The sequence below is a fragment of the Chiloscyllium plagiosum genome, unplaced genomic scaffold (assembly GCF_037043375.1).
Source record: "Chiloscyllium plagiosum isolate Xiang-an unplaced genomic scaffold, Cpla_swu_hap1 HiC_scaffold_42, whole genome shotgun sequence".
In the NCBI taxonomy this organism is placed as follows: domain Eukaryota; kingdom Metazoa; phylum Chordata; class Chondrichthyes; order Orectolobiformes; family Hemiscylliidae; genus Chiloscyllium; species Chiloscyllium plagiosum.
The window spans coordinates 63,116,983-63,135,993 of NW_028270180.1; the positions used below are offsets into that span (position 1 = coordinate 63,116,983).

General features: G+C 40.8%; 1 pseudogene across 1 annotated transcript; it reads right to left on the reverse strand.

Annotated features, from left to right (window-relative positions):
* Nucleotides 1–1,314: 1,314 nt before the first annotated feature.
* LOC148137851 (Ig heavy chain C region-like) lies at nt 1,315–18,264 on the reverse strand (annotated as a pseudogene). Its single transcript, XR_015754092.1, has 5 exons — nt 18,223–18,264; nt 7,814–8,119; nt 4,417–4,728; nt 2,170–2,475; nt 1,315–1,715 (listed from the first exon to the last, which is right to left on the reverse strand). The product of XR_015754092.1 is annotated as an Ig heavy chain C region-like (transcript).
* Nucleotides 18,265–19,011: the final 747 nt, after the last annotated feature.

The window sequence follows — 19,011 nt, forward strand, 5'->3', positions numbered from 1 at the left end:
TAGTTGAGTGTTCAAGTACTACTTGCATGTGTGGCTCTGTGCGAGTATGTGTGTGTGACATCTAATCTATATGCACATTTGAGTGTGCACAGAAATAGGTGTCTTTAGGTGAGAGCCCGTATATGTGTCATTACGTGTGTATTTGCGATCATCTCTCTGCATCTGTTCTTATCCCAGACTGCAATTTTCATTATTCTAATTTATTGTTTTAATTTTAATGCATTGCCCATAATTAGATTTGACCTTGGTGTTGCAGGAAACATTTCCCATCGTCGTGGAGAGATAAGCGTTTTATGAGCAACTCTTCTGTTGCAGTGATAGAACTTCTGTCTCTGAGATAAAAGGCGTGAGTTCAAATCCCCACTGCCCCAGAGATAACATTTCTGAATATGTTTATGAGAAAATGTCTACTTGTTTTCTGTATGTGGAACAAAATGATATCAGGTATTCGAATACCAGAATTGATCCCATGTGCTCCAGAAAACTGACACAAAACTATGGAATTCAAACTGGGACGATGCAAACACCAGTTTTGGATTATGGGAATCAATGTTAATCATTTGTTAACAGAGCCAAGCGTGTCTAACATGCTTCAAAGGTATTGTTTGCATGGAAATGTAAAATCTTTGGACAGTAAGCAAGAAGCTGACTGTTCCTGTTTGCAACTGGGTTACATTACAGAGGACATCCACCATGTAAACTCGGCAAAGGGAGCAAGAGGACAGACCATTCATCGTTCCCCTCCCCTCTGCTCCACAACAACTTATCTGTTGATTCTCTTTGGTGTGAAAGTGAAGATACATTCTGTCAACTCATGCGCTGGTGCAAGATCCCAGAAACAAAGGTTAGATTCAAACTGTTCTGCACTATTTCCGATTGGTATGTTCCAATCAAATTTAATTTTAAAGTGTCTTAAATTTACATTTCCAATTAGTGCAATGTGGCAGTTTAAAACTGACATGAATTTTGTAAGAATGTCCAATCGGGGGAATCAAAAACACCAAGTTCAAAACTCGTGCCCTTCTCTTGACATAAAATGGACATTGTCAGATTTTGTCACAGGGAGATTTAGGACGGATAAGGTACTTGGTGGAATCTTGCAATGAGTGAGCTTTACTCTGTCTCTGACCCAGGGTGTATCTGAGCAGAGAACGTTAACTGCACAAGACACTCGTCCTATCCTGTTAATAATCCACTTTAACTACACAGATGGAATGTAAGTCAGAGTGGAAAACAACTAATTCAGTATTTAATTCAACAACTGGAGGAAAAAAAAAACACTTCATTACTTCTGTTGAATTATTAAATGCAACTTTAAGATTTTTATTGACATGAATTAACAGTGTCCAACAGTGCAAGTGAAATGTTTATAAAACTCGGTTTCCCGCTGGATTTATCGACTGTTCTGTTGATGATCTTCAATGGAATCGCTTCATGTCCCACCACACAGGAGTAAGAAGCACCGCTGGCCCACTCCTCCGCTGTAATGGATAACAGGCTGTAGATGAAGAAGGAGGTGTTGTCGCTCTCCACCATCACCTCGGTGTTCTTGTAGTTACTGGGATTCACCGGCTTGTCATTGTTTGTCCACTTGACGAAGATCTCTCGGGGGGAGAAACCTCTCACTAAACAGGTGAGGGAGAGAAACCTCTGAGCGGAGATTTCTTCTGTTGGTGGCAGGAGAACCGACACTGATGGCTCCAACGGATTAATCACTGCAGAATATTTGAGACAAATATAAATCAACCAAAAAAATCCTGAACCAATATCACAATTTCACTAAATATTAAAATACGCCAAGTTTAATTTGGGATTTATTCACTTTCGTTTTCTAAAGGAGCAGTATGGTCCACATACTGTTCAGTAAAAAAAGGAAAGTTTAATGTGAAAGTTGCCTCCATGTTTCCAGCCCACAAGAGGACATTCTGGCCATTTGTCATTGCTGATGGTGACGTCACAACCCAGGCTTCTTCCCACCTTATCTGACTTAATCAGAGTACAATATCCTTTGGTCCATCTTTTTCTGAATCAGCTAATTAGCTATCCTGCCTTCAGATGCATCATTAATGCTCCCAACGGTGTTGGTTCATTTCCAATCAAAGCCTATCATTGATGTAACTGGATCTGGATAACACATGGGATCCTTTGTGCTTTAATCTCACCGCTCACCTTTCTCCTTGTGGATGGAGTCTCTCAGCGGAGTCGGTAGATTATGATGGTACACCACACATTCAAAAGTAACGCCACTCAGCCAGGCTTCAGTAGAAATGTCTAATTTGCTGATCACGCTGTCGGGATTCTGTCCAGGCTGCTCAGCAATCTCTGATTTCAGAGGCTTCTTTTCTTGTTTCCAGGTGACGTTGACTCCAGAAGGAAGATTGGACACAACGCAGGTTAACGTCACCGTCGCCTCCAGTAAGACTTGTTCTACTGGCGGTGGGAGGATTTTAACGGTGTTAGGGTGGCACTCGGTATCTTCTATGAAACAAAAATCAAAGTCAATGAAAAATGCCCCTTCTGATACAAACAGCCAATCTTCAGATTACTCCTTCACAGGGTGAAGACACCACCTTCAAAATGGCAACTCCAATTATTGCTGAAACGATGCTTACTATTGTTGATGTATTTTGATCTGTGAAAGCATTTGTGGTTGCCTATAACATACCCTGTGTAATTATTCCTAAAGAACACTGGCTTTGTAACAAGTCAAACCTGTGAAAAAAGTAAAATCATCAAAGATACCATCATGTAACCCAAAGAATGACCTTTCTTTCAGAGTTTGTCTCTCACTTAAGACCATCTATTGATACTTGTGACAAGAGTAATCTGAATATAATGAGTTCATTTCCATGTACATAACCTTTAGGTGCAAGTGCTGCTAGTCACACTGACTGCCAAATCACATCCCAAATTTTGGACAAATTATAGTAAATAATAATTATTCTCTTTGCAGAGTTCTAAAGTGTTACAGGAGCGTTGAACAGCCATGGAAATTCTGTTCATTATATTTAACGTGATCAAAAATACTTTGCGTTATTGGTGTGATGTCATTCTCTAATTTATGTCATTGTTCCTCGTGGGCTGTGTTTGGAGTAGATCTGAAAACAAGACATTGAGTACAGCATTGGATATCGAGAAGGACACCCATCTCCTTAAGTCTTTCCCTCCATTCAGTTAGTTCATAACTTGTCTGTACTTTCACTATATTTACCAAGCTGCATTTTTTAATTTATTCATAGAGCAGGGGAGAAAAAAAAACAAACAAAAGTGTCTTAGATTAATCTACAAACTCGATGAAAATGTGCACTAATTTTATAGACATCCACTACTCACTGTGTAAACATCTCCAACCCAAACCAGGCTAAATCAGCCTGTCTCGAGTTCCTCGTTCACTCATCCCTATTGTAGCATTCCCACCAGAATTTATTCTCCTGCCTCATCCACTAATTACAGAGAGCATCTTAAGGAAGCTCAGTGAGATCACATTTATCCCAGTTCATCAAATGTGATAGCCACTTGGTCTGTGGTCTGATCCCATAAATGAAGTTAAAGAGCTCAGTCCCAGATAAAAATCGATGTCGTACAATGTCCAACCAACAGGTTATTCCTCAGCAGGGAATGAAGCATTGAACGCATTTTAATTTATTTTCAAGTAAGGGTCACTGCATATTTTAACCACGTCAATTTGATAGACGATCGGAATAATGCTATTCAGCCAATCCAGAGTTTAGATCAGAATGCTGCTGGAAAAGCACAGCAGGTCAGGCAGCATCCGACGAGCAGGAAAATCGACGTTTCGGGCTAAAGCCATTCTCCTGCCTTCTCCCCGTACTAAACAAGAGCCGATCTATCTGTGGCTTGAATACACACAATGGCCTGGCCTCCACAGCCCTCTGCAGCAACATGTTCCACAGACTCATCACCCTCTGGCTGAAGAAAGTCCTCCCCATCTCAGTTCTAACCCGTGCCCCTTTGACCCTGAGACTGTGCCCTTGGGTCCTAGTCTCGCCTCCCAGTCAAAACACCTATTCCACATTCACTCGACCTCAGTCTCTCAGTATTTTCTATGTTTCAATCAGATGTCTCTCCAATATCCCCCCTGCACCCCAAACGTATCCTTGAAGCGCAACCAGGCAAGGATTTAGCACTCTGAATGCCTCTCCCAGCATGGTCAGGCAACAAACTATTTAACAAAGCTCACTGCCTATATATCTATCTTCAATAGAGAGGAAACATGCTTTTCTGACTTGCCAAAATTTTGAATTATGAGCAATGCTAATGTAACACTCAAACTAAAATGAGATATGTGGTATCGAGAAGCTGTACCGTGCTGTTTACTACGCCTGATAAATTAGTGTGTTTGATTCACATCAGTGTTCAGAGTGATTTGTAGCTCTCTCAGTCTGTGTCTCTTACCCTGGATTGCAGAGATGTTTTTACTTTGAGTGTTCTCTCCATGAGTGACCTGGCAGATATACACCGCACTGTTGAATCATTCACCATAAGGGACCATCAGCCGACTCGTCACCGAGAAGTTCCCGTTCGCCTCACACACGGGAGACGTGAAGAAGCCAGAATCCAAGTGTCGGCCATTTTTCAACCAACTCACGGAGATTGACTTCGGATGGAACTCGATGATTGAACAGACGACGGTTGCAAACTTGCTGCTTGCGATTTCCTCACTGGAGCTCACAGTTAGGAGAAGAGTTGGTTGGAGAATATCTGGACCTTTAGGAAACACATCGCACACATTATCCAACGAATTTCATAACAAATACAATCAGTTCTCATATATCAAGGTTTCTTGTGGTTAATGGATACAAGAATCATAATTGTGCAGAGTTCTGGAGAAGCTGGGATCCACACAGAAAGATCAGCAGGACAATGTGAAAGGCTAAACTTAGAGGACACAGCAAGGGAGTCAAGGACGCATAGAAACTATAGGCCGGTAACATCAGAAGGGAGATAGCAACGTTGGATGGTATTCGTTTTAATGACAGAGTCTGATGAACAAGGCAGACGAATTACTGTCATAAATGAAGAAATGATGCCGTTGCTATCACAGAGACATATTGAGAGCCGGGCAGGAGTGGCTATTCAATCTTCCAGGATTTAGTGCCTTCAGGCGAGACAGAGAAAGATGGAAAATGATGGGGGCGGGGGTGTGCAGTACAGAATGTTGCTTCTATCGCAATTCTGACAAGAGTATTTTAGGCTGTAAAGAGAAATAAAATCATGGATACCGCCTTGAACAAAGTCAAATGGACAGTACTTCAAAACCAAAACACAGCAAACATAACTACTGGGAGAGCACGATAGACCTTACAATAGGTTCCAAAACACCAAGTGCAAATTTCAGAGACATGTAAATTAAATAGGGGAATGTGAAAATAGGTTTTTAACTTCCTCAGCATAGGCTTGGATATTCATTTTGTCAAACATTTAGAGGGAGCACAATTCTGAAAATGCCCCCAGGAGAATATTTGAACAAAGTATGTGTTTAATACAGAGAATTTTAATCCAGACATTGCAAGAGAGGGGTGAACCTGAACTTAAGTTTTGGGAATGAAGTCGACCCAGTGGGTAAAACATCAATGGTGGAGCACTTTGCAGACAGTAATCGTAAATCAGTTGGATTTCAGATTGTACTGCAAAGGAATAGAAATTGGCCCAAAGTTCTGAATAGGGGAAGGACAATTTTAGTAAGATCAAGTAATGACTTGACTAGAGTGGACTGGAAGCTGACACTTATTGGTAAATCTGAGTCAGAGCAGTGTGACACATTTAAGAAAGAGATAGGAAAATCACAGGGAGGACATTTCCCAGGAAGCCACTGCGTGGGACCAAGAATGCAGCGGGCTCTGGACACCAAAGGGCATGGAGGGTGAGATAAAGAGAAACAAGGGAGGCCTCCTGTCTCTACTGAAATCTCAAAACAATAGAAACTAATATGGAGTACAAAACGTGCAAGGGGGAGTTTGAAAGACAAAGGATTTAGAAGAGCAAAAGGGACCATGAGAAAATAATAGCAGTCAAAATAAAGGAAAATATTTTTAAAAGTTACAGGCTCATTCATAATAAAAGAATTATTCGGGAAACAGTCATGCCCATTAAGTGTTATTATTGGAGTGGAGCCGAAAGATTAGGTTGTGGTCAAAACGAATGTGTTGTGTCAGTGTTCACTAGTAAGAGGGACAGTGTGGGGACAGAAATCATGGAGGGGTGTTGTGATGTACCTTCAGAAATTCGGACACATGACGTGATGTTCTGTGTTGTCTTGCTGAATGAAAAGTGGTTATATTTCCAGGGCAGATGAAAAGTATACCAAGCGGTTGAGCGATGCAAAGGATGAAATAGTTGGGTCGCTGACAGTAATTTATAATTCCTGTCTGGCCTCAGCAGTTGTGCCAAGTGAGTGTAGATCAGCCAACGTTGCACTGCTATGCAGGACGAAGGAAGGGATAAATAATGAAAACACAGATCTGTCAAGCTAGTCTCAGTGGGAAGGAAACTATTGAGAAGTGAAATTAGTCTTCATTTGGAAGATAAATCTACAATTTTCAGCAAGTTTTATTGAGAGGAAGTCACGTGTAACAACTTGATAGTAGTTTTCATAGAGATAACTCGATGTCCAGATGATAGCAATAATCAGAGCCAATGGGATCCGAGTTAATTTGACAGATTGGATCTAGAACTGGCTGAGTGGTGGGAGCAGGATAATAGACATCGGGTGTCTGCGTGACTGGAAATCTATGTCTCCTTGTGTTCTGTAGGGATTGGTGTTGATTTCCTTGCTATTTCTCTTACATACCAATGATTGAGACTCAAATTTAGGAGGATTAACCAGTGAATTCACAGATGAAATGAAAACTGTAATGTTAGTAAGTCATGAGCATAATGGCTTTAGATTGCAGGAGGATATAATAGGGTTGGTTGTATGTGAAGAGAAAAGTTGCAAATGGAAATTATTCTGAATAAATGTAAGGTGATGTAATTCGGCAGAAGAATCTGTGATGTATGACGTTTTGAATGGTGGAACTCTGGAAAGGCCTGAGGATCTTTGGTGCATGTACCCACCGATCCCCTATAGTACTGTGTGGTCTGGATAAAGAGGCTAAGAAAGTGGGAGGATATTTGCTTTTATTAGCCTAGACATTGACAATGAAGAGTGGTGAGATGATACTGGAACTTAATAAAACACTGGTTAGGCCATACTGAAGCGTTGTGTGCATGTTATCGAAGGAATGTGATTACACTGAAGGCAGTATTGATGAGATTTGCCAGGGTCTTGCCTGGGTTGGAGGGTTTTAGTTATGAAACTAGTTGAGATAGACAGGGGTTTTCCTTGGAGCAGAGGAGAATTAGGGAGAAGATTATCATGATATCTAGAATTATTTTAGGCATAGACAGGGTAAACTGGATGAAACCTTTCCCATTGATGGAGAGAACAATGCCTCAGAGGCACAGGGTGAAGGTAAGGCCAGGAGGTTCCAAGTGGATCTCAGGGGAAAACAAAATCAAACAGAGGGTGGTGTTTGCCTGAAGCTCAGCACCTATAAGTCATATAGATACTGAGCCCCTCATAATAAGTATGAAGTATCCTTGCAAGGGCAAGTCACACAAGGCAATGGATCATGTGCTGGCACATGAGACTGGAATAGTTAGGTGGCTGTTATTGATAGGCGTGAATTGGGTGGATCAAAGGGCCTTTTTCCTGTGCTGTATAAGGTGAGTCTGTGAAAACGGTTATAAATAATGCCTTATTCATGTTAATCACAGATGATCTGTTTATCTCAGTTCCAACAACACTTACCTGGACATGGCATTACTTTGCTCTTGTGTGACCCGCTGTGTTGAACCTCACAGGAGATTTTGCTGGGGCAATCTACCGCTGACCCGGGCAGGGTTAACTGGCTGCTCAGGGTGTAGGTTCCCTTCTTGTTTCTCACTGATGGGTAAGTCTTCAGTCCAGTCGTGATTAGCTCCCCTCCTTTCTTATAGGTTACCTTGGTGACGTCAGGGGAATAGTCCATCGCCAAACAACCAAAGATCACAGAACCGGTGTTGTGCTCCTGACAGGAGGAGACCAGGCCATAAAGCGTGGGTGGAGACGGTGTCTCTACAATAGAATGACCAATTGAGCATGTTAGTTTCTGTTAATTTGACCTTATCAGTTACTCAAATGGATCCTCAGCTGTAAACGTTTGCCAGTATGCTCCCGCTGAAGTCTACAGCATAACTGGGGTTTATTTTTGTTTCCTACCAGTTGCTGATCATGATCATTGGTTCCCTCTTTAGAAACATGCCCTCGACCTTGACCATTGCCATATCATTTAGGAAGAAGAACATCCTGATTCCACCCCAGTAACTGTTTGAAGATCTCACCAACTGACAATTTCACTGGATTGCTGTGAAGAGCAGAGACGTTTCACAAACTACAAACCAAGGAAATGCAGATTCATCGAAATTCTACAGTGTGTGCAAACAGGCCATTTGGCCCAACAAGTCCACACCCACCCTCTGAAAAGTAACGCATCCAGACCCATTCCCCTACTGTTAACCCTGACTAATGCACCTTAACCCCCAATCGCTGAATACCACATTTGCAATTCCCCCAGCTTGCACATGTTTGGACTGTGGGAGGAAACGCACACAGACATGGGGAGAAAGTGCTAACTCCACACAGACAGTCACCCGAGGCTGGAATGTAACCCGAGTCCCGAGCACTGTGAGGCAGCAGCACTAACCACGGAACCAGCGTGCTTCTCCACTAAGTGCCGTGCTGCTGGAAATACCCAACAGCTGGCAGTACCCCGGAGAGAAATCAGAGTGAATCATAGAACATATAACATTACAGCGCAGTACAGGCCCTTCGGCCCTCGATGTTGCACTGCCCTGTCATACTAATCTGAAGCCCATCCCACCTACATTATCCCATGTATGGCCATATGCCTGTCCAATGACGACTTAAATGTACTTAAACTTGGCGAATCTACTACCATTGCAGGCAAAGTATTCCATACCCTTATTACTCAATGAGTAAATAAACTACCTCTGACATCTGTCTGATACCTATCTCCCCTCACTTTAAAGTTGTGTCCCCCCGTGTTTGCCGTCCCCATGCTTGGAAATCAGGTCCAGTGAGCCTTCCTCACTTATCAATGTAAGGCAGAATGTTCTCTCTGGGAGGAAGGTCACTGCAGCAGCAGCACAGGCAGGAGCTGATCACTGGGACTAGGAGGATGGCTGTCACGGCTGAACTCATGCCAATTGTCTGGAAGTTGAAACATCTAATTTACAATTATCTGAATTCTGGAGGCCTCTGAAAAATGGAGGACCATTAAGGTTCAGAGACGTTGGAGTGTTACAGCTGAGTATTTACATAAATATGATTTGAGAAATGAACAAGTAATCTTTAACTTTAATAACTATCAAACTGACACGCAGTTCACCACCAAACCTCATCTTTCAAACTAACCACTGCACTTCCTCTGTCTAGACCGAAATTCCCACTCACATTGACAAACCCTACCCTGCTATACACCCATTCATGCCCGGAACACGCAACCCCTATCACACGAAACAGATCCAAGGCAATCCATATTGGTAGTGTAGCGGAGCAGAGAGATCTCGGTGTCCATGTACATAGATCCCTAAAAGTTGCCAGCCAGTTTGATAGTTTTGTTAAGAAGGCATACTTTGTGTTGGCTTTCATCGATAGAGGGACTGAGTTTCAGAACCACGAGGTTAGGCTGCGGCTGTACAAAACTCTGGTGTGGCCGCACTTGGGAGTATTGTGTACTGTTCTGGTCACCACATTATAGAAAGAATGTGGAAGCTTTGGAAGAGTTCAGAGGAGATTTACCAGGATGTTGTTTGGTATGGCGTGAAGGTTTAATGAGGAAAGGATGAGGGTCTTGAGGCTGTTTTTATTTGAGAGAAGAAGGTTGAGAGGTGACTTAATTGAGACATAAAAGATAAACAGAGGGTGGACAGTGAAAGTCTTTTTCATTGAATAGTGATGACCCGCAGGAAAGGACATAGATGACAGATGTCAGAGGTTGTTTCTTTACTCAGAGAGTAGTAGGGCCATGGAACGCACTGCCTGCAACAATAGTACACTCGCCAACTTTAAGGGCATTTAAAAGGTCATTGGATGAACATATGGATGAAAATGGAATCGTGTAGGATAGATAGGCTTCAGATTGATTCCACAGGTCAGTGCAACATCGAGGGCTGAAGGGCCTGCACTGCACTGCACTGTTCTATATTCTATATTCCAGATGGACATATGATCTCAATTCCTTTCACTCATTTACACTCCTGCCGCCCTGCACCTGGCCCATGGTGAATCTGGCCCTGACTGGACCTGGCACCATCATTTTCACAACCTCTGACAAAAGCCCACTACCCAAGACATGACCTCAGCCCTTGATCACTGATCTCTCATCTTACCCAAGTGAACCTGTGCACATTGCATCCTAGCTCCTTTCGCATCTGTCCTTTACAACCCACCATTTTGCCAGACTCCGAGCTTTGCATTTAGACAACACGTCCCCCTGTCACTTCATTACAGTGACCTTCCACCCCCGAAACATCCTCGCACTCTGCCCGCCTCTACACTAACCAGCCTGGCATCCTGCCCACCTCTCCATCAACCTGACTGGCAAAGACAGACCTACTGCATCTTAGCTCAAACTACCCCTCACCTACCAAGGACAATTCGACCAAATTATCCTGTGACCATTACCATTTACCTTGATGCCACCTTGCCAGACAGAGGGCATGCAAGCTTACCCAGCAGCCAGCCAACACCTCACAGCCTGCCGGCCCAAACTCTCCCACATGCCCAATCTTGCCCCTCACTTGCTCACCACCTCCCAACTTTGAGCCTACTCCACCATAAAGTCAGTGAGTCATAAAGTCGTACAGCACAGAAACAGTTCCTTTGGTCCAGCTCATCCATGCTGACCAGAGTTCCCAAATTCAACTAATTCCACTTGCCTGCATTTGGCCCATATCCATCCAGACAGATCCAGTTCCTGGAGCTGTTCAAATGTCTTCTAAATATTGGACCTACCTCAGCATTTACCACTTGGTCTGGCAGTTCATTGCAATGTTTTGGACAGTTACAACATGAAGCCCTAACTCCTGCACTCAGTGCTCTGACCAATGAAGGTACATGTGTCAAACACCTTCAACGCACTAGCTACTTGAGACAACGCTTTCAAGAATCTATGCGTCTTGAATCTATGAATTTCTGTGGTGGAGAATTCCAAAAGAATTCACCATTCTTTTGTTGAACAGTAAACAATCAGGTTCAATATTATCGGTGTGTTGGGAAGACTGGTGAGCAGCAAGATTACTGATGATCCCATGAATGGAATAGCCTTCTGGAGAGGCCGAGATGCCCTCTTCAGCTTCCAGTTTGCATGCTGACATGTCCCTTCGGCAGCATGTTCCAAAATTGTGATCCTTGAGGATAAGGGCGCACATGCATGTAAAGTTCTCCTCCAAATCAGACTTCAACTTGACTCTCAACAGTTTCCCTGCCCGTTTCCTCTTCCTCAATCACAGCCATGGGACTCACTTCCTAACAGCGCTGTGAATGTGCTAATACTACACAAACTTCAGCAATTCAAATAGGCTGATGATAACTGGTTTCTCAAGGCGATATAAAAAGTCGGACACTTCCACACCTGTCTAGAGATTCAAACAACCACTGGAAGAATTGAAAACTATTTGAGGCACTTCTGTGTCGACACAAGATGACATGGCTTCCTTTTTTAAAAATCACACAACACCAGGTTATAGTCCAACAGTCCACTATCACCTGATGAAGGAGCGTCACTCCGAAAGCTAGTGTGCTTTGTTAACTTTGTACACCCCAGTCCAACATCGGCATCTCCAAATTATGGTTTCATTTTGTGTGATTTTACTGTTTTCACTGAATGAACAGAGCTATTTCTTAATCATATAATAGGAATGAAGCTTCCCTCATTTTTAGCAAATGCTGAAAATGTGTTGCTGGAAAAGCGCAGCAGGTCAGACAGCATCCAAGGAGCAGGAGAATCGACGTTTCGGGCATTAGCAATTCGTCAGGAAGAAGGGCTAATGCCCGAAACGTCGATTCTCCTGCTCCTTGAATGCTGCCTGACCTGCTGCGCTTTTCCAGCAACACATTTTCAGCTCTGTTCTCCAGCATCTGCAGTCCTCACTTTCTCCTCATTTTTAGCAAGGCAATCACACATTATCTTTCTTTATTCCAGGGAGGTACAGTGTTAAATTAATGAAATATGATGATTGGGATGTTGCAATTGGAAATTGTCAGAGATTGAAAGTTTACTTTCATGAGCAATTAATTCCAGCCTCATTGTGTCACAGTACTCAAAAGGAATGTCTTTCAGAAATGGTGTCTCCCTTTGTTATGGGCAGTCGAATCATAAATCTTGGATAGTTTTTGCTTGTTAATCAAAGGTGTGAAAGAGTTTTAGCCAAAAGGCGACCTGTGGATTTCGCCCACAGATGCTCCATGATCTAAGTAAATGGTGGAACAGCTCGAGGGGCTGAGTGCCCTCCTCTTGCTCCTACCTTCCTATCATTGTGTCATTCATTAAGCTAGCACTGGCATGAATACTTTTTAATTAAAATATTTCAACAAATTAATTGTTTCACACATGCTTTAAAAAATCTTCTGTTGATTATTTGGAACGGGATCATTGACATTCTCTATTTGAGTGATCAAAATAACTTCCACCCAATTACAGCAGCCACTGCACTCTGGAGTGTGCTGTTACTTTATAATAGTTTCTTGTGAAACTACAGCTCGAGATCAGGGCACTCAAATTCAATGATTCTCTGATATTTAATATCTCTGAATATTCGCAATTTGTTCAAATGCATCTTTTCTCTGAAGAACGTGTTTAATCGAACAGAACTTTTTTCAATGAAACAACAAACTTTAAATGCTTGAAAACCAAAATAAAAGACAGAAATTTCTGAAGAAACTCAGCAGGTGTAGCAGCTCCTGTGGAGAGAAGGCAATGTTTACCTTTCGCACACAGAGACCCCCTCTTCACCAAATTGTTTTCATGTTTTTGGCACAAGAGCTCAACCTGTTGACATAAACAGTGATTCCGTTGGTTTGACTCCTGTTGGAAAAAGAATTCTTAGCAGAGGTACTGGATAGTCTGAGATAGCAATTGAAGACCAACTGAAAAGCTATTGTCATCTGCTGCAAGTGTTGGATTCAGCGGAACTCCCACCGTACTGAACAATCAAATTCAGCTACAGCACTGGTTTAATAAAAAGTAAAACTGCCTAAACATAATCTCATCAAATATGCTTTGAAAATGATTCATTCTGGATTAGTTATAAATGATATTGTTAGAACAGCAAGTCAAACGCTGGGATTTCTTTGAGCACTTACTCCATTAACCCCATCTAGTGATGCCCAAAAGCTTGTGAACAAATATTGCTCTGGAAAAAGCTGCTAACCACCAAAATTCTGTTTAATATCTAAGAGACACAAGTCAGGATAGCGATTGAATAGATTTCACTGGCCTGTGTGAGTGGAATTCCAACAATCACCCAAACATTTCAATCTGCTTTCTTGCACTGAAGTAACCTGATAAGAGAGAGATGGTGTTACATATCTCTCTAAAAGGTTGTAAGTGAACACAGGCCACCTGGCACAGAATCAGGGACCCTACTAGAGCTTCACAACAGACCTGAACACAATGAGCTCGACACTATCACGGAGAACACAGCCCACCTCTTTTGACAGTACATAAACCATGTTAGTTATTAACACCTTCCAACAACCAGGGATTGTTCCAGAATGTTTGTTCATTTCAACATTTATCCAAGAATACTTTGACAGCAGCTCCAAATTGTTCAAACTCTATTGGAACTACAGAGGAATAAAACTAGGAATTGCATTGCCATCAAATCACGGTCACTGGATTTCATCCGAGAACTCCCTTCCTTTTTCCCCTGTGAATGTTGATGCACCAGACGGTCTACTTAGTTTGAAAAAGATTAAAATGTTTTGAAGTGTAATATGACCTTTGCCAGTGACATTTAAAGCTGATAATAGGTTTTCAAATAATAAGATGCAAAAAAAGTCTGAATTCTACATTGTGCCACGAAACATGTCCTGCATAACTGAGGCACAAAGAAAATATACAGCATATTTCCCTCTGCCTCGCTCAATCAAATATCTCTTGTTGCCAACAACCAATTTCAAAACTCTTGCTAACTGCCTTTTGTTCCTGAAATGTTTGTTCTGATTGGAACAACTTAGTCAGGGCTCTCAATTCTGAGGCAAAAATTGAATATTGTATTTCTGGCAGATAAAAGTGGTTTTGAAGCGCGAGATGAAATTGAACTGTCTGAGATTCAGGTATCCGAACTGGACAATTTACAAATGGTCAGGACCGTTGACAAGTTACTCAGAGATAGCACTGAAACAAACTGTACAACAGACTTAATCCTAGAGGATACATTGCGCAATTCCACACGTCAAATATATTCACTGTAATTGAACATTCATCCGAGGAACTAACTAGTGGATAAATGTGAACGAGAATGTGTTCACAAGAACACAAATAAGCACTGAGTTAATAAACTTAATAAGTCATTGTATTTAACAAAATTAATGAGGTTGGAAATATCGCCAATTAAAGCACAGATCCGGAGGAAATGGATTATTCTCTAAATTATTTTTACATATTCTTAAAACGGTCCGTGAAGTGTGGAGATTTTGCATGCACTGCATAAAGTCAATACTGCATTCCAGTGTGGAAAGCATTTCTGTTGAAGGAATTAGGGCAAGGCCATTTTCTTGTAAACTGCTTTTAATGAACGAAAATGTTTAAAAAGGTATGAATTGAAAACATGCTTCTGTCTGGAGTTGACCGCTTTAGCGGTTGTCTAAGTAAATGTGGGCACTGCTGCCTCACAGATCCAGGTACCCAGGCTCGGTTCCAGCCTCGGGTGACTATCTATGTGGAGTTTACACAATGTCCCCTGTGTCTGTGGATTTCCTCCCACAATCCAAAGATGTGCATGCTCATGTTATATCGTCCACAGTGTTAGGTGCATTAGTCAGGGCTAAATATAGGGTCGGGGAATGGGTCTGGCTGGGTTCCTCTTCAGAGGGTCGGTGTGGACTTGTTGGGCCAAATGGCCCGATACATACTGCAGGAAATCTAATCTAAATGATTGTCACACTAAACTAATGTGAGCAGATTCCTTCTGATCGCTACATTGCAATAAATCGGTCAAGTATATTAATTAAAATAAATATTACTCTATTTTCAGTCTCTGAATAAACAATGTGCTCTGTTATCCTCCAGTTCATGTCTTCTGCAAATTTGTGAACTCTGCATACGTCTGAACACATCGATGTAAAATGAATTCTCTGCGTTTGCAGCAAGTACTCCCATGGTTTTAAGAGTAGGGTTCCTACAATATGGAAACAGGCCATTTGGCCCAACAATTCCACACTGACCCTCTGAACAGTAAGTAGCCCACCCAGACCCATTCCCCCTAATTTATATTTACTCCGACGAATGCACCCTAACCTTCACATCACTGAACACTATGGCTGTGCTAAATTTCACAATCACCTGACCTGCACAACTTTTGGACTGTGGTAGGAAACCAGAGCGCCCGAAGGAAACCCACGCAGACACAGGGAGAATGTGCAAACTCCACGCAGGCAGTCACCCGAGGGTGGAATCGAATTTGGGACCCTGGCGTTGTGAGGCAGCAGTGCCAACCACTGAGCTACCATGCTGCCCTGCGAGTTCATGGGTGGATTATTTTAAGTAATTCGAAATTTGGCCTTGGTCACATAATTCACTATAGCAGTTGTTTCCTAAAGAATGACTCTTCAGTTGATATTTTGTTGTAAAATGTAACTATTTATTTAACATGCACAGATTGGTTTCACGTAAAGCACTGTGCAGATTAAATAATTCAGTTAATGTTTTATTTTTATCCTGCAAATCCAGTTTAATCAGGGACATAACAATTAATTAACTCAAGTTACATGTGAAACTGATCAAAGCAGTGAAACTGATCTGTTCTTCATAGAATTGAGCAGAATTTCCAAATGGTCTTTGCCAATGATCTTTTCCAGCCAGAAAAATATGTATGTAGTGTACAGCGGAATTGAAAGGTCTTTCTTGATCAATTATAACACAGTCATGGCATTTTTGCTCAAGAGCAAGAACTATTCGAACATTAGACTTTTGAAATTCTATTTATATTTCTCTATGACTTGCAAACTGTTTAAAGACAGACCTTTTGATTGAAGTAGATAGTTGAGTTCTGAATTTGGATTGTAAAGCATGGATTAGATTAATCCTTAATTATTTATTTTAAGTAAAGATGGCGCCTGAAAGCATCTGTTTTCCCTTCATTTCTAAAACATTTGCGATTTGCCTTTCACTTAATAATAGGCTTTATGAAATTTCAACTCGCATGCTGATTGCATTGAATGAGGAACCTGGAGCGGTTCACTGTCACCAACCGTGTTAACATTGCAAAAACAATGTAGAAAGCAGAAACGGTTTCCCAAATATAAAACATTTAATGTTACCCAAGCACAGTCCCTCCTCAACAGATCAACGATCACCAGATCACAACACGGTGTGTTTGCAGCAGAACTAGCTCTGCAAACAGTTTCAACAGAACCAAGAACATGATGTAACCTCACAAAAAAAACAAATTGAAGTCTAACAAAACTGCTCAGAATCAAGCAAACTAATGATTAACTTGAATAGGAATAACAAGTCATAACAGCAAACTTGTTTGTGAGGGGACTTAACACTTAAAGCTGTTACGTTTCTGGCAATATTTCAACTTATTTCCAACCTGCACACCCTTCTTGATCGTGACAATCCTGTGCAGCGCACAGTAGAGCGGTTGAAGGCATATATTGATGAATCATTTCATTACAAAACAAAATTACTGAATGCACAAATATTACCACATTATAATTTTAAATTAGTATCAATTACATAATCTGATCAATTCTGTAGTTTCAGATTTTAGTCCCAAATTTTATTTTGAATGAGGCTACTCATAACAAAATTCAGTTAGCTTACAATTAGAACTGAGTTTTTTTTTTTAAAAAGTCGATGCATTAAAAACTCTTTTTTTTGCATTTCTTACACTTACGGGTTTCTGCCTTAAGTTGTTTTTCAGACCGTTACAAATGGATGTAATGTTTTCAATCAAGCAGATAAAATGTGTCATGTAAGTTTAACAAATGCAGAAATGATTCATGAAAAACAAAAGAACTTCACAAATATTGGTAATGAAAAGGTATCCAGAGAGACAATCTCCTCACCAGAAAGAAAACACCAGTTACAGAAAGCTTGAAAATGCAGATCAATTTCACAAACTGAATAAGAATTCAATCAACTCAATTCAACAGAATCAAGGAAAAAAAAAGAATCCAATCAACTCAAAACAACAGATTTGAATGAAACATAATCAGAATCCAACCAATTCAATTCAACAGAATCAAATAAAACAATTTCAAAAACCAATCAACACAATTCAACAAAACCAAGTAAAAACAAAGTCAGAATCTAATCAACACAGTTCAACCGAATCAACTAAAGCAAAGCCAAAATCCAATCAAATCAATTCAACAGAATCAAGTAAAACAAACTCAGAATCTAATCAACAGAATGCAATATAGCACCGCAAGAAAATTTTATGGCAGTTTCTAACCTGCTTGTCATCAACAAAATTATCAAAATAAATGTGAAAATAGAGTCATGGTAAGAACATATATTAAATAAATGAATAATGATATTTTAGCATATTTTAATCATGTTTGGTAATATCTCGAACATCTTTGAATTCTTAGCGTTTGTTATTGATAATAAAACTCACAGTCAGGGTATCACTGACATTAAACATTATTTATAGCTGACTGATTAAGAGACATCAGGTGTTTCAAGTAACCCAGCCACACAGAATGCCTATCTGATCGAAAAAAGAGATACACCGAGCAACTGACTCCATCATCACCACTGTAACTATTTGCTGAGTCTTAACTGAAGTCTATAATCAGTCTGAACAAAAATCAATCCGAACCAAACCAAACTCAGCACAGAATCTGAGTTTCATTTAATTCAGAAATTAGTCACATCAATAGAAAGTTTTAAAAAAGTCACTAAGAAAGTTCAAGGGTCTTACCTGAAGTCACTGTCACCATGGTCCCTTGGCCCCAGTAATCAAGATAGTCACAGTGTTACATCCTCTGGACTGGGTCGCACAATAACTGGTTCTGCATAAAACAAATCAAAAGTCTACCATCAATTTAAATTTTCAGAACCACAGGCTAAATAAAGTCACGATAAATCTTCATCACATAATTGCGCTAGTGAATTCTGATAATTCTTGATAAATTTTAATACTGTTTTATACTTCACAGAGTAACACATGAGCTGATTCTCAAAATCCCCAACTGGGGTATCAATAATTACCCAACACTTTTACAAATTAAATAGTGATACTGGCAACAAACCCCACAGAACTAATACTGCACTGCAAGTTAAGACGTTTTGTAGAAGTATTCACTGACTAGTTTCAAACAATGGAGGCTGAATAGGTTTTTGTATTGATGATAATTGCAGTGTCACCCCAGTTATATCACTGTGAGACAGTTGTGTCAAATACTATGACAGACTGTAAACTGTAAAATGCAGATAATTTCTTCACTTCCTAGAAAGCAGTGATTCAGACTCCTCTAAAAATGATTTGGTGCATTATTTCAGCTTTTACTATTCATCGTATTTTGATAGCTTGGAATACTTTTCCAGGTTTGGTTTGCATTTAACTTGATAATCAACACGAAGAAGGTAGGAAAAAATTATACATTTGTACAAACTAGCACTACTGGATTGCGTTTAAATTGCATCTCACATTATTTCTCGCTCCTGCCATGGTAGAAATCACCAATTTGAGATAAACACTTGTCAGTGG